The sequence below is a fragment of the Myotis daubentonii genome, chromosome 1, assembly GCF_963259705.1.
Source record: "Myotis daubentonii chromosome 1, mMyoDau2.1, whole genome shotgun sequence".
Taxonomy (NCBI): Eukaryota; Metazoa; Chordata; class Mammalia; order Chiroptera; family Vespertilionidae; genus Myotis; species Myotis daubentonii.
Genome location: NC_081840.1, coordinates 97,305,877 through 97,321,529, shown reverse-complemented (window position 1 = coordinate 97,321,529; position 15,653 = coordinate 97,305,877). Strand labels below are relative to the sequence as shown.

Genomic DNA, 15,653 nt, shown 5'->3' with positions numbered 1-15,653 from the left:
AGGAATTAACATTTACACTATTTTTCCCCAGGCCAGTGCTCACCAAGGAGAGGCCATGTTCAGTTTCAGCAACAAGATCGTGAAGCCCAATGGCAAGAAGCTGGAGGAGTTTAAGTCTGACACACCAGCCAAGGAAATTGAAGTTGGTGACTGTTGGAGAACCATTAAAATCTTTGTTCCTATTCTTTAACTGAAATCTTTCCAGAAAATCCAAGTCTAGCTGGTTATACGAGTTGGAGAAAAAGCTGAGTGGGAAGCACATTGTCTTTATTACTCAGAGGAGAATTCTACCCAAGCTAACTCTAAAAAGCCATACAAAAAAATAAGCAAAAAGTGTCCCAGAAGCTGCACTCTGACTGCTGTGTATGACGTGATCCAAGAGTTCTTGATTGTGGGCAAAAGAATCCCCATAGAATGACATGGCAGTGGGCTCATGAAGGTTCATTAGGATAAAGCCCAGAACAAGGTAAAACAAAAGGCTGAAATTTTTTCTGGTGTCTAAGAGAAGCTCATGGGCAAGGATGTTAATACTGAATTCACAGAATTACAGTTGTAAACAAAAATGATTAAATAAAGATTCACAATAAAAAAAACTTACAGTATGCTTAGGTACTTTAAACTTAAAACCAGTTTAAATCACAATCTTAAATGGCACTAGATAATTGCATGCCTTTATCTTATAATACCCTACGTATCTCTTCTGTGAAGTAAAAAACAGAAAAGGCTGTATATTTAAAGTACAGATACAAAAGAATTTCTGGAATATAAATTAGTTTCTTTCTCTTTCTCTCTCTCTTTTTTTCATTCATCCTCACCCAAGGATATTTCTTCCATTGATTCTTAGAGAGAGTGGGAGGGTGGGAGGGGAGGGATAAGAGAGATAGACTATCAATGTGAGAGACACATCAACTGGTTGCCTCCTGCATATGCTGACCAGAGCCAGGGATCGAACCTACAACCCAGGCACATGCCCTTGACTGGGAATCATCAAATCTGTGGTGTGTCGTGAAGCCAGAACTCTAACCACTTCGCATACTGTCCAGGGTTCTTTAATATTTTTAAAGTAAACCCACCAGAAACTGGTATTTCAGCAATAAATTAAGTTTAAAAATTTTAATACTCAGTATTTTAAAAGTCAAAGTCAGTATTTCTCAACCTTAAACAAAATGAATACTACATTTGGTGGGCAACTTAAGACAATAAATTGGAAAGCTGTATTAAGGTTACAAACTAAACATTTTATATAAACCAAAGTGATTTTTACAGCATATATAGTACATACAGCAAAAACTTTAGGACTTCTGCTTAAAATAGTCTTGAAATTGTTCAACTTTATTTCTCAATTTAAATTAATAAATGTGAAGAAAACTATCATGCTGTTCTACTCTTCTCTATATAAACATGAAAAAAAAGGCAAAATGAACACTAATGGGAAATATTCCAAAGATTCCCACACAAACATAAGCAGCCAAACATACTGTATTATATCTTTGGAAGGGAGAGTTTTAGTTACCATGAAATGGCAGGACACACAGCTAATACCTGAAAGCATAAATTAAAGCAGAATCAGAAAGTTTTCCTGCACACCTCTCAAGCCATTTATTTGGAAAGGACCTTGGAAATTATCAATTCAACCTTGCTAAAAAAGGGGGGGAAAATAATAAAAGCAGCAGCCAAGACGTTATATGACTTGCCCATAGTCAAAAAGCTAATAACCAGCAAAACAAAAACTACAACATCCAGATCTCAAGACTGGTGCTCTTTCCACTTTACATTTTTTTACCTTAATTCTTGTTATCAAGTAAACAATGTATCTCTAGCAGAAACTTTCTTATAATCAGAATACAGTCGATATGAAAAGAGTTCTGGCTCTATAGTTTGACTTTTTTTTAGGTTTTAAATTTTATTTGGTAGTAGTTCCTTAACAGGATGCTTTGACCGTATATTAGATACCCAGAGGTCAACCAATAAGGGTCTTTTAAGTAACACTGCACTAATCAGCTCTCTACAAGATTCTCTGCTTTTCTCTATTAACAATCTAAATGATACTGAAAAGATTACAGAGATACTGCAGTGCTTCAAAGAATTTCACAAAGTTAGACTACGTTATAAGACTACAGTAAAACCTTTGAGTGGACCATGAAAAATTATGAGTTGCTCTGAAAGAAATGTGGGTGCTTCAGCACTTGATTGTCCTGATGTGTAACCTCTACTGTGAACAGGAAGTCACTGTCACAGAATATCAAGACACAGAATGGTTTCCTATAGACAAAGGTGTCAGATAAGAGCACATTTTACCTCCCTATCTGTTTAATCTGCACATAGAACATATCATGGGAAAAACTAGGCTAGACTCAGGAAGAAGTAAAAATTGGGGGAATAGCAGCAATTTAAGGTATGCGATAGCACCATCTTACTGGTGGAAAGTAGCAATGATCTGAAACGACTTCTGATGAAACTGAAACAAGAAAGTGCTAAAGCAACCGGCCGGCATGGCTCAGTGGTTGAGCGTCAACCTATGAACCAGGAGGTCATGGTTCAATTCCCAGTCAGGGCACATGCCCGGACTGCAGGCTCGATTCCCAGTAGTGGGCATTCAGGATTCTCTCTCATCACTGATGTTTCTATCTCATTCTCCCTCTTTCTTCCTCTCTGACATCAACAAAAACATATTAAAAAAAAAAAAAAGTGCCAAAGCAGGACTGCATTTGAACATCAATGAAGAGAAGAAATGAAGAGAAGGCTGAGACTCAGAAGGGCACAATGTAAGAATTAGGAAAGATCACTAAGAGCAAAGACATGTTATTAGAGACCAAGGCTAAGATCATCTACACCCCTGTATTTCCAATTAGAAAAGTTGGACAATGAAGGCGGCTGATAGGAAAAAATAGATTTCAAATATGTTGCTGGAGGAGAGCTCTACGGATACTCTGTGCCACTAGAAAGACAGCCAAGTGGGTCCTAGGAAAGTGGGTCCTAGAACAAATTAACCCTGAAATATCACTGGAAGCAAATATGACAAAACTTAAGTTGTCCTAGGCACATCATAAGAAAGGATTCTTTGGAAAAGACAGTAATGCTGGGAAAAACAAGGCAGTAGGAAAAAGGAAGACCAAGTATGTGATAGATTGACTCCATAGAAGTTATCCTCATGAGTCCACAGGAGCTGAGTAGGGCTGGTGAGGACAAGACATGGTGGACATCACTCACAAGGTCACCAAAAGTCAGAGGTGACTGAAGACACATAACACACACCTCAAGGATGACTTCCCAAGCACTAACAAGGACAGAGAATATTCAAGCTAGGAAGATTTTAGGAAGCTATCTATGGACCATTATAATGAAGCATGTCTAATAACCAGATAGATAGATAGGATTGAAAATCAAAGAATAGGGTATGAAGAATGAAAGCAACAAGGACAGAACATAATTACACAAAAATATGAAATTAAGTACAGCCTTGTGACTTAACCCTTAATATTCTTTGTAATTTAAAGGTCCCATGATGAGACTCATTATCCATACATACAAAATTAAACATGAATGTTTTAAAACCCTGATAAAGAGCCAATAGGGTAGCAGAAACAGAAACCTGACCAAATTATCATAGCAAAACCTGCAGGCAGTCTTCTAGAAGAAAACTACTTCTAACAGCCCATCATACTGTATTCCAACTTCCCTAGCTTTTCCCTATTGCAATGAATGTTTTCATGATCAACCAGCACATTTTTATGAAGTTGGAAGAGTCTGCAAAATTTTTCTTCACAATCAAGTGTTAAATGCAAAACACTTTACTAGTATTGCAATCCTCTCCTCATCCAAGCCAAAATATTCCAAATTCACATTTTACTAGTATTGTTTTTTGGCTATCAGAAAGGATTACTCCTGTGAGTATAGTACAGGTCAAAACTTTTCAGAAGATGCCAACATTATGTCATGCTTTTCTAACATACTGTCACACAATTCAGAAGTAATTAAAGATGAAATCAGCCCTAACCGGTTTGGCTCAGTGGATAGAGCGTCAGCCTGAGGACTGAAAGGTCCCAGGTTCAATTCTGGTCGGGGGCATGTACCTTGGTTGTGGGCACATCCCCAGTAGGAGGTGTGCAGGAGGCAGCTGATCGATGTTTCTCTCTCATCGATGTTTCTAACTCTCTAACCCTCTCCCTTCCTCTCTGTAAAAAATCAATAAAATATATTTAAAAAAAAAAGATGAAATCAAAAGGCTAGCACTACCTAAATATATCAACATAAATTTCTTTTAAAATGCAATTGTTCCTAAGGGTCATTTCAAGAAAACTATTTGCTAACACCTAAGTCACTCTGAGTATAATGACTCAGGTGAAGACTATTTCTCAAACAGATAGAAAGCTAAATGAAGTTTACCACTTAACTGTCTCAGGACAGTTTGATGACTCAGGGACTGGGGGATGGTGGTGAGGTGGGAGAATATGAGTGCCAAAGACTTTATCTAAAGCAGTGGTTCTCAATCTTCCTAATGCCGCGACCCTTTAATTCAGTTCCTCATGTTGTGGTGACCCCCAATTTCATTGTTACAAAATGAACATAATTAAAGCATAGTGATTAATCACAGAAACAATATCTATATATCCAAATCCTAGGCGACCATTACAACCAAACAACCGGGAATGACCAGTTGACCAGTCGCTATGATGTGCACTGACCACCAGGGGGCAGACTCTCAATGCAAGAGCTGCTCCCTGGTGGTCAGTGCATTCCCACAGTCAACCTCCGGCAATCAGCCAACCTCTGGCAGTCAGCCAACCTCCCACGGTCCTTCCCCTTACAGGCAGGCCCCGAACAGGGACTGGGTGAGAAGGCCCCTGATCGACGGCCAGGCCTAGGGACCCCACCGGTGCACGAATTCGTATGTAATTATATATGTGTTTTCCGATGTCTTAGGCAACCCCTGTAAAAGGGTTGTTCGACCCCCAAAGGGGTAGCGGCCCACAGGTTGAGAACCGCTAATCTAAAGCAATAATGGTGGTTCCTGATACTACCCATATATATCTTACCTGTCCAGTTGCAAATATGCTTAGAAATTTCTCCACTATCTGGCATTAGCTATGATCTGTGGTATTAGATGTCCATACCACAGAATACTAAGTTAGCTATTTAATGTTTAATTTTAATATTTAATGTGTACAAATTGTACAAATTGTAATGCACACAAATCTGTGAATCAAGAAAATTCTTTAAGACTCAAGAAAACATAAATATCTGATTTGGAAAATTATACACACACACACACACACACACACACACACACACACACACACACACGGCACTCTAACTTCTAGATTCCTAACGATAAAATTCACATTTCTTAATGTCCAGTTCAGAGTTCTTCCTCCTCCTGTGTGTATTCTCCTAGATCTGCAGTTTTTTTTAAACTACTTCATCTATCCTAAAAGTCCCTGAACTGCAACGTCCTGGGTCAGAGCAGGTACCAAGTTAAAAATGCTCTTGCCAATCTACCAGTATTTTCCTTCCTAACTCTAAAGGAAGAAGGAAGCAGGGGCTTGAGACCTAAAACTGATCTGATACTAACTCTTCATTAGTCAAATAAGAGTAAACCTAATAGTGCACTGGTCACAGTCCAGGCAATTAGCTAAATGCTTTATTAGTGTTTTATGTACTTAATTTCATTTAACCTCACAACAATCTTCGGGAGTGGATAACGTAGTGTGTCTAAGGTTACTTAGTTACAAATATCAGAGCCTGGATTTAAAACAAAACTAACTGAAAGAAGATTTTAGTCATTAGTTAAGCATAAGAGATAAGGCAAGTATTAATATTCTCTAAGCACTAAATAAAAAGTATTCCTAGTTGGTCCTCTTAGATTGTTACTGCTAACACCAAGTATCTGTTAAGTCCACTATGCAAATATTAAATGACAGATGAAAAAAGCTGTAACACAATATGAAAGCATTTTAATAAAAATCCTGGAAAGACTATTTATAAAATCCTTCAGACATTTTATGGCTTAAGAATGAGTCCTATGAAACTAATGATTTAACTTCAAAATGATAGCATTTGAGGCAATTTTATTTTCCCCATTTCTGCCATTTTCTAAATTTTCTATAATAAATGTGTACTAACAAAAAAATTTTTACTACAACAAGCACTATGTACAGTCACACCTCATTTTATTGTACTTTCCAGATGTTTTTTTTTTTAAACACAAATCAAAGGCAAGGCCCTCTACCAGCAGAATGTCCGAAGTATGCCTGTAGTTCAAGAATCTATTAATTCCAACCTTGCCTTGAATAAATGTTTCAAAAATAAGGCACATAAAATTTTTCTTTAGAGAAACAGGAATATGTGTAAAGCTGGACAGAAAAGGGTGATTATATTCTCCAGAACTGTGCTGTCCAATTCAGTAGTCACTGATCACACATGTAGCAAGTAGGCACATGGGATGTTGCTAGTAACAAACTAAAATACAGGATTTCAAAGACCTTGCACAATAAGATTGTAGAGAATCGTTTTTAAAATATCAAGCACATGGTGAAATAATACTTTAGATATATTGGGTTATATAAAATATACTCAATTTAATTTCACTTCACTTTTACTTCAATATGGCTACTAAAAATCATGTGTGATTTGCATTTGTGGCCTACATTATACTTTCATTGGACAGTGCTGATTCTAGAACCTCGTTATTCACATGCAGCCAAAAAAGTGGGCACCATCTGGGATCTTGTTAAAAAGAGGCACACCCACCCTGGCCAGTGTTCTCAGTGGTTAGAACACTAGCCCAAGCACCAGAGGGTAGGGGATTCGATTTCTGACCCCAGTTGAGGTGTGTGCAGGAGGCAACCAATTGATGTGTCTCTTTCAAATCAATGCTTCTTTCTCCTTCCCTCCCATTCTCTCTTAAAAAAATAACGAGGCAGACCCTTGGGCCCCACCCCAGAACTGCTGAACTAGAATATGCATTTTAGCAAGATTCCCAGGTGATAGTATACACCTTCAAATCTGAGAATCACCGTTCAAGAAAACTGCAATCATTTCCCTTAAATTATGACAATTCCAATATTCTTTTGTCCACCCATATATAAAAATATTACAAGCTGTTAAGACTGTTGTAGACAACAGTGATATACAGGGATAAAATCATTAACAAAACAAATGCACTACCTGTTCTTGTGGTTTATATTCCACAAAAGACATGCAAACATCCTATATATGCAAATTAACCCTCACACCCTCATAAGATGGCTGCCTACAACCAGGCCGGCAGGGGGGTTAGTGAGGGACGACCAAACGACTTAACAGCAGGCTGCGTGGGGCAACCAGGCCAGCAGGGGGGGCAGTAAGAGGCGACCAGGCTAGTGGGGCGGGGGGGGGGGGGGGGGGGGGGAGACACAGTTGGGGCGACCAGGCCGGCAGGCAGGTGAGTAATTAGAAGCCAGCAGTCCAGGACTGTGAGAGGGATGTCCAACTGCCAGTTTAGACCCAATCCCCAGGATCGGGCCTAAACCGGCAGTCAGACATCCCCCAAGGGGTCCCAGGTTGGAAAGGGTGCAGGCTGGGCTGAGGGGACACCCCCCCCCACCTTGCCCAGTGCACAAATTTCGTGCACCGGGCCTCTAGTTAACTAATAAATTACAGCAGTTCTGCTATAATACTTGTTATGAAAACACAAATTTGCTTGAGTGCTACTGATGTACCAGGAAATTTGAGAACACAAATTTTCCATCTACTTAAGAGTGATTTCACCTTGGGAAACAATAGTTGCACCCAGCTGAACCAAGCTTCACAGGAATTCACAAAGCAACACTCTCACTCACACACACACACCTCAAACATCTGCCAACTACTTCAGTTCACTGTATGACTTGTCATATTCATCCACGATTGGTGTTACAACTTTCAGAGGTTTATTTCAGATAACCCTCCTTCCATCACGTCACAATAACTTACAAGCGGCAACCCTTTCAACAGATGTCCACTTCCACAAGCCTATTTCAGATCTTTGTCAAGGTAAAATGTCATATGTATTATATTGTTCATGCACTCTTTAACCATTTAATATGTTATGCTATGATTTTTGTTAGGTTAGTATGCTTTTTTAATGCATCACATTTTTGAATATTGATCCCATTAAACCTATTTTGCCCATAAACCCCTTGCTACAATTTTGCATAGTATGGTAACTTTCAGGAACACATTATGCCATGTTATAACAGAATGACTATGAATAAGTAACATCAGGTCATGTTAAGCAAAGGAAAGAACAAAGGAGTGGAAAGGACAGACAATGATGGGGATGCCTGTTTCAGAGTGACCAAGAAGGGAGAGAAGGCCTCTGTGAGAGGGTGATATTTAAGCAGACACATTACATTACTGAAGTGAGAGAGTGCATACCACGAGGACATACAGAAAGAACAACATCCAAGAAAGGAGCATAATGTGCAGAACCCCTAAACAAGAATAGATTTCTTCCTGTGGGGCGAGTATGGACAGAAGAGCACAAACGAGGGGAAAAGTGGTTGAAAAGGCTGAACAAACACCCAGACACCAGGTTATACAGGGTATTTTATAGGCCTTCGTAAGCAACATTAACTGGAGTGTTCCAAGTATGAGAGTGATGTGAGCTGAGGAGCATTTTAACTGGACCATTCTGCACAGGGAAATAATTGTGTGAAACAAAAAGGATGCAGGGACACCATTCAGAAGGCTCTTGCAGAGTCCTGGTAAGAGAATGTGGTAGCCAAGACTACAATGGTTATATTTTAAGTACTAACTAGTGGTTATACTTGGAGTATAATTTGAGGGTAGAGATAAGGTTTTAAGTATAGCAAAGAAACTTGCTTTCCAGTTTCAACAATACTGAATACTTTAATTGGATTATACTTTCATCAGTGAAATGGGAATAATCTGATTAACCTACTTCAAATGAATCAGATGACAATGTAAAGGGCTCTGAAAATTAGGAAATATTATATAAATCATAAAGTCCCAAAAGCAGAATCCAGTTACAGATATGGTCCCAGTTACAGAATTCCTGTAAAGCCATGGCTGGGTGACTAAGATGGTTGGAGCATCGTCCCATACACCAAAAAGATTGCAGATTCAACCCCCAGTCAGGGCAAGTACGGGAGGCAACCAATCAATGTTTCTCTCACATCGATGTCTGTGTCTGTCTATCTCTCTCTCCCCCTTCCTCTCTCTAAAATCAAGAAAAACACATCCTCAGGTAGAGATTTTAAAAAAGAATCCCTGTATAAGATGCCCCAGCTCATTGCTATCTTCACTCTTTCCAGCATCCTAACAAATTGATACACTACATACACCAAAACTATTCTCTACAACAAAATAAGACAATGAGCATGTTTAACAGAGGGACAATCCAGAATACATAAATTTTCTGTGACTTATGCACCAAAATCCTAAGTATATTACACCAAGAACTATAAAATACAACTTATACTACTCAAAAACGGTTCAATTAACACTGCCTTAAAAAAGGAAAGTATACCATGCCAAAATATTTTGATTGTGAAATAGACATACCACATTATAAACAATACATTACAACCATATCTTTAAAAATAACAAAAAAATATTAAAAACGTGATGACTAAAACAAATGGTGTATGTGTTCAAATATATCAGTAGTTCTCAACCTTCCTAATACCACGACCCTTTAATACAGTTCCTCATGTTGTGGCGACCCCCAACCATAAAATTATTTTCGTTGCGCCCTAGCCGGTTTGGCTGTGGATAGAGCGTCGGTCTGCGGACTCAAGGGTCCTATGTTCGATTCCAGTCAAGGGCACATACCTTGGTTGCGGGCACGTCCCCAGTGGGGAGTGTGCAGGAGGCAGCTGATCCATGTTTCTCTCTCATCGATGTTTCTAACTCTCTATCCCTCTCCCTTCCTCTCTGTAAAAAAAAAAAAAAAATCAATAAAATATATTTTTTTAAAAATTATTTTCATTGCTACTTCTTAACTGTAATTTGCTGCTGTTATGAATCATAATGTAAATATCTGATATGCAGGATGTATTTTCATTGTTACAAATTGAACATAATTAAAGCACAGTGATTAATCACAAAAACAATATGTAATTATATATGTGTTTACCGATGGTCTTTAGGCCAACCCCTGTGAAAGGGTCGTTCGACCCCCAAGGGGTCGCGACCCACAGGTTGAGAACCACTGAAATATATGCACAAATATTTAAAGCATTTTTTAAATTAAGGAAAAAAATGCTGAAAAGCAAAAAATATTAATGCTGCTAATGTGGCAATCTTACTGTATTTCTTTTAATGGGATAATTGTTTCCTGTGATCCGTTTAAACTAATTTCTGGAAATCCAAATTATCTGCCTAGTTTACTATCCTATCTAATAAAAGAGAAACATGGTAATTAGCGTACGACCCATACCCTTCTCATTGGCTAATCAGGGCGACATGTAAATTAACTGCCAGCCAAGATGGCCACCGGCAGCCAGGCAGCTTGAAACTAACATGAGGCTTGCTTGCTTCAGTGACGGAGGACTCCAACGTTCCCCGCCTGCTGCTGCCGGCCTCTGAGCTACAACTCTAAGCAACTATGTAACAAATATAGAAGCTAAACAAAACCCCAGAAACCTGCTTTAGTCCACCCAGCTTCAGCCAGCAGGATCGCAACATTGTAAGCAAAGGCCAGAAACCTACTTTCAGCAGCAGAGGCCTAAGAGCTGGAGCCAAGCCTCAAAGCTAAAGCTGGCCCAGAATAAAAAAAAAAAAAAGGAAGAAAAAAAGGAGCGGTTGGGAGCTTCAATCACCCGCCAGCCTGAAAACAGCCCTCAGCCCCTCACCCAGACTGGCCAGGCACCCCTGTGGGGACCCCCACCCTGAAGGGTGTGTGACCAGCTGCAAACAGCCATCATCCCCTCATCCAGGCTGGCCAGGCACCCCAGTGGGGACCCCCACCCTGAAGGATGTGTGACCAGCTCCAAACAGCCATCATCCCCTTACCCAGGCTGGCCAGACACCCCAGTGGGGACCCCCACCCTGAAGGATGTGTGACCAGCTGCAAACAGCCATCATCCCCTCACCCAGGCTGGCCAGACACCCCAGTGGGGACCCCCACCCTGATCCAGGACACCCTTCAGGGCAAACCAGCTGGAACCCACCTGTGCACCAGGCCTCTACACTATATAGTAAAAGGATAATATGCCTCCCAGCACCGGGATCAGCGGAGCCGCCAGGCCTCCCAGCACCGGGATCAGTGTGACAGGGGGCAGCGCCCAAACCGCCTGATCGCCCTGCGGCTGTGTGTGTGACAGGGTGCGGGGCCACAACCTCCCTATCCGCCCTGCTCTGTTCGTGACAGGGGAAGGCGCTCTAACCCCCTGATCAGCCCTGCTCTGTGCCTGATAGTGGGGAGCTCCCCAACCCCGATCGCCCTGCGGCCCTGTGTGTGACAGGGTGCGGTGCCCCAACCCCTCCCCCCCCCCCACGGGCCCTGCTCTGTGTGTGACGGGGTAGAGCCATACCCTCCCCATCGGCCCTGCCCTGAGTGTGAGAGTGGCAGCGCCCCAACCCCCGATCAGCCCTGCTCGGTGGGCAATAGAGGGCGGCGCCCCAACCCCCTGATGGGCCCTGCTCTGTGCGTGACAGGAGGCAGCGCCCCAACCCCCTGATTGGCCCTTCTCTGTGCGTGACAGGGTACAGAGCCCCAACCCCCCTGATGGGCCTTGCTCTGTGAGTGACAGGGGACAGTGCCCCAACCCCGATTGGCCCTGCTCTGTGCGTGACAGGGGGTGGCGCGGCAACCTCCCCATCGACCCTGCCTTGAGTGTGACAGGGGGTGGTGCCCCAACCCCCCAATCGGCCCTACCCTGAGCGTGACTGAGGGTGGCATCGCAACCTCCCTATCCGCCCTGCTCTGTGCATAACAGGGGGCGGTGCCCCAACTCCCCAATCATCCCTGCTCCGAGCCGACCAGGGGCTGCACCTAGGGATTGGGCCTGCCCTCTGCCACCCGGGAGCAGGCCTAAGCCAGTAGGTCGTTATCTCCCGAGGGGTCCCAGACTGCGAGAGGGCACAGGCCGGGCTGAGGGACCCCCCCCTCAAGTGCACAAATTTTTGTGCACCGGGCCTCTAGTCTTTCTATAAAGCATCAATCAATAAAATAGGTCATATCTATCTCTGATCTGTATTAGAAAAAAACTTAACATAGTTAATGGTATTAAAATCCAAATTTTAGATTCTGTATAACATTTCTAAGTTGCTTTGAAAACAAGTCTCGGAATGTGAGAGCTTAACTTGAGAAAAATGGCTTCTTCCTAGTAAAAATTTTGGCAAGCTTTCACATTAAAATTTATTTTTAAAAGGGAAACTCTGACATGTGACAATTTAGTCTATACACATACAATGTATCAATATCAATGCCCAGGCTTTGATACTGTACTATAATTAGGTAAAATGTAGCCACTGAAAGAAGTTAGGTAAAAACATTAAGCAAATTCACCTTTAAACTAACTTGTGCTATAGTAAATACCAACTAAATAAGCTTTCAATATGCTTAATGTTTCATCTCTGACAGCATATACAATTATCAGAAGGAACTAATTTCTAGACTCAGTTGTCACTATTTGTTCAATTTTACATAAGTAAATTTACCCTCATTTGTAAAACTGTAAAACAGATATTAACTGTTCTATCTGCCTTCCAAGATCAAAATGAGGATCAAAAGAGACTTTTTTCATAGTACTGTCTAACATTACAAATGCAAGCATCTTTCATTTTATTCAAAACCTAGTTATTAGAATAACCATAAGGCCATGTCAGACAAATACCAGTCTATTATCCAATATGAAAAGATTCAAACATTACGAAATTATATATAAAAACACCAATTATCCCCAAATGGTCCCACTAAACAATTCCTTCAAATACTAATTATAGTAATCTTTGTTTGAAAAGTAGATGAAAATACATTTCCAAATTTTACCAGATATGGCTAATCACAAAACAAGATAAAAACTTCCCACTATGCAGTTAAAAATTTTAAAATCTTTAGAAACAATGGTTACCAAACCACCAAGGGCAATTTTCCTTTGTACTAAAAAGATACTTGAATGCCAACCTAAGAGCTATGCAAATTCACTAAATTCCCACAAACCAGAATACCAATAAAGAATATTTTTCAATTAACCAACTGAACTAAGCTATCTGTCCTAAAAAGATGTTTCTAACAAGTAGTCCAAATATGTCTCATATGTTTCTTACAGTTAACTCTAAGAGGAAAGATGAGAAAAATAGAACGAGCCTCAAGAGGCTGAAGTTTTATGGAACAGCTTCCAAGAATCTCTGTAAACATACCCTTCATTCCTAACCCCATTTGTACTATTATCATTATTAAATTTAAAATTACTTGGTAAAATAGAGCTAGCTCTAAAAAAACAACAAACAAAGCACACACACACCACTAAACACATACTTAAACGAACTGAAAAGGGTTTAAAACTCAATAAAATATAAATTCAATCTGTATTGTATATTCCCTCTTCTGAGGTTTTGATGTTAGCTGCACCTTTAAAAACATCTCAGCTACAAAAAACGAATCTAATTGTACCATAAGATTCTTGCTTTTGATCATTTTAAACAGAAGATTGTATGTTTTGCAGATAGATTAGAGAATATATAAAAATTTATTTCCCCCTAATTTACAACAGATGGCCTACATCCCCTTTAATAATCCTAAGGGATTAAAATCTCTAAATCTTTGATACGTGCATACTATGTTGCAATAAGTCTTTAAAGATTCCTAGGAGTGACAATCCTTCTCAATCCCTGCTTTCGAACTTTTTATTGTATACCTTGAAGTCCTTTCTGTGCATTACTTCTAAATTGTCACTTTTCAAAGAAATCCAAGGTGCCATGAAAAACAGCAGATACAGCCCTAGTTGGTGTGGCTAAAAGTTAGAGTCTCAGCTCATGCACTGAAGTATTGCAGGTTCAATTCCCAGTCAAGGGCATGTACCTGGGTTGCAGGTTCCATACTGATGAGGTCAGGGAGGGTGTGCAGGCAACCAATCGATGTGTCTCTCTCACATCAGACACACTGGTGTTTTTCTCTCTTAAAAAAAAAAAAAAAAAGCAATGGAGCCCTAGTCGGTTTGGCTCAGTGGATAAAGAGTTGGCCTGGGGACTAAAGGGTCCCAGGTTCGATTATGGTCAAGAGCACATGCCCGGAGTTGTGGGCTGGATCCCCAGTAGGGGGCGTGCAGGAGGCAGCCAATCATTCTCTTTCATAACTGATTTCTCTCTCTCTCTCTCTCTCTCTCTCTCTCCCTCCCCCTTCCCCTCTGAAATCAATGAAACTATATTAAAAAATAAAGAAAATAAAGGGGGGGAAAAGCAATGGAAAAAATATCTGAGTGAGGATTAACAAAATGAAACAAAAAAAGATGCATTTGTTTAACTCGCTTTGTAAAATCCAAGTTACAAATCATAGCACATAGGCTCTTAAATTATTACAGTACTAAAGTCATTAGATTTGTTTTTTTAATTCCTAAAATTAAAAAAGTAACAAATTTGAAATCACATCAACAAAACAGTAACCTATTCTTACATTGTTACTTATATAGGCTGAGAGCACAGATAATCCAACATACTGGCATTTGCCTTAGGATAATGGCTTTGACTTTATATAAATGAATATATATATACATATATATGTAAGTATATATAAACATTCCAATTCATATTCAAAGATAAAAACCTATGAAAATAGAAATGCCTGTAATATAATTAGACATATGCACTTTTAAAAGTGTAGTTTCAAACACGTATTAGCAATAAAAGAAAACATCTGGAATCTAAACTATAATGACTAAGTATTATATGAGAGAAAAATCACCACTTTACATCTTTAAAAGGCAGAATTAACATGAAAGATGCACTCTGAACTCTTGAATGAAGATCTATTTTATGGTATTCATTATTACTACAAAATGTAAAGGAATATGGCAGCCAAGTATATCAGAGATTGCACAAATAGGGATGGAGTTACAGTATTAGTTAACAGGCTCCACAGGAAGACAGGCAAGCAACTAAAAAGCAAGTTAGAAGGTGAAGCCTAACGCAGCAAATGACTAAATCGGAAAAATAAGAAAGAAGTTTCTTACAAATGAAACTAAGAAAAATCAGTAAACAGATACAAATAAAAAGGAAACTAAAAGCCAATAAGAGGTATCTGGAGTTCACATAGGAAGTAAAATTAAAATAAAAACAGGAATAAAGAAAAAGTAAGCAGCTACACCACTAACTCTCAAGTCAAGCCTTTAAGAATAGCTTCAAGGGCAGGATCACGTCTTATCTTTAACTTCCAGGAATACCACACCATTACTGGCTCACAGTGGATGCCCAATGGTTGCTGAATAAATAAGCAACAGAATGTTTTTAACCTGTAAAAGACTCTATCAAGCATGATTCACTGTAAATGTGCATCAAGTTCCCTAGAGCACCTACACTGGCTTCTTCCTCAATTTGAGGATGACAGAATAACCAGATCAGAATCACTAAAAGAAAACCTACATCCTATTTTATCAGTCACCAAATTTTAAACATGAAGCACAATACAGTACAAATAGTACATGCTTTCCAAGAGCCAAAGTTTGAAA

At 39.9% G+C, this 15,653-nt stretch overlaps 1 protein-coding gene and 1 pseudogene across 8 annotated transcripts in view; one reads left to right on the top strand and one right to left on the bottom strand.

The window, feature by feature from the left end:
• The window catches only part of WAC (WW domain containing adaptor with coiled-coil), a 105,168-nt gene that overhangs the window by 84,924 nt on the left and 4,591 nt on the right, over positions 1–15,653 (bottom strand). The gene's annotated exons all lie outside the window — the stretch shown is intronic.
• On the top strand, positions 56–556 carry LOC132242704 (small ribosomal subunit protein eS7-like; annotated as a pseudogene).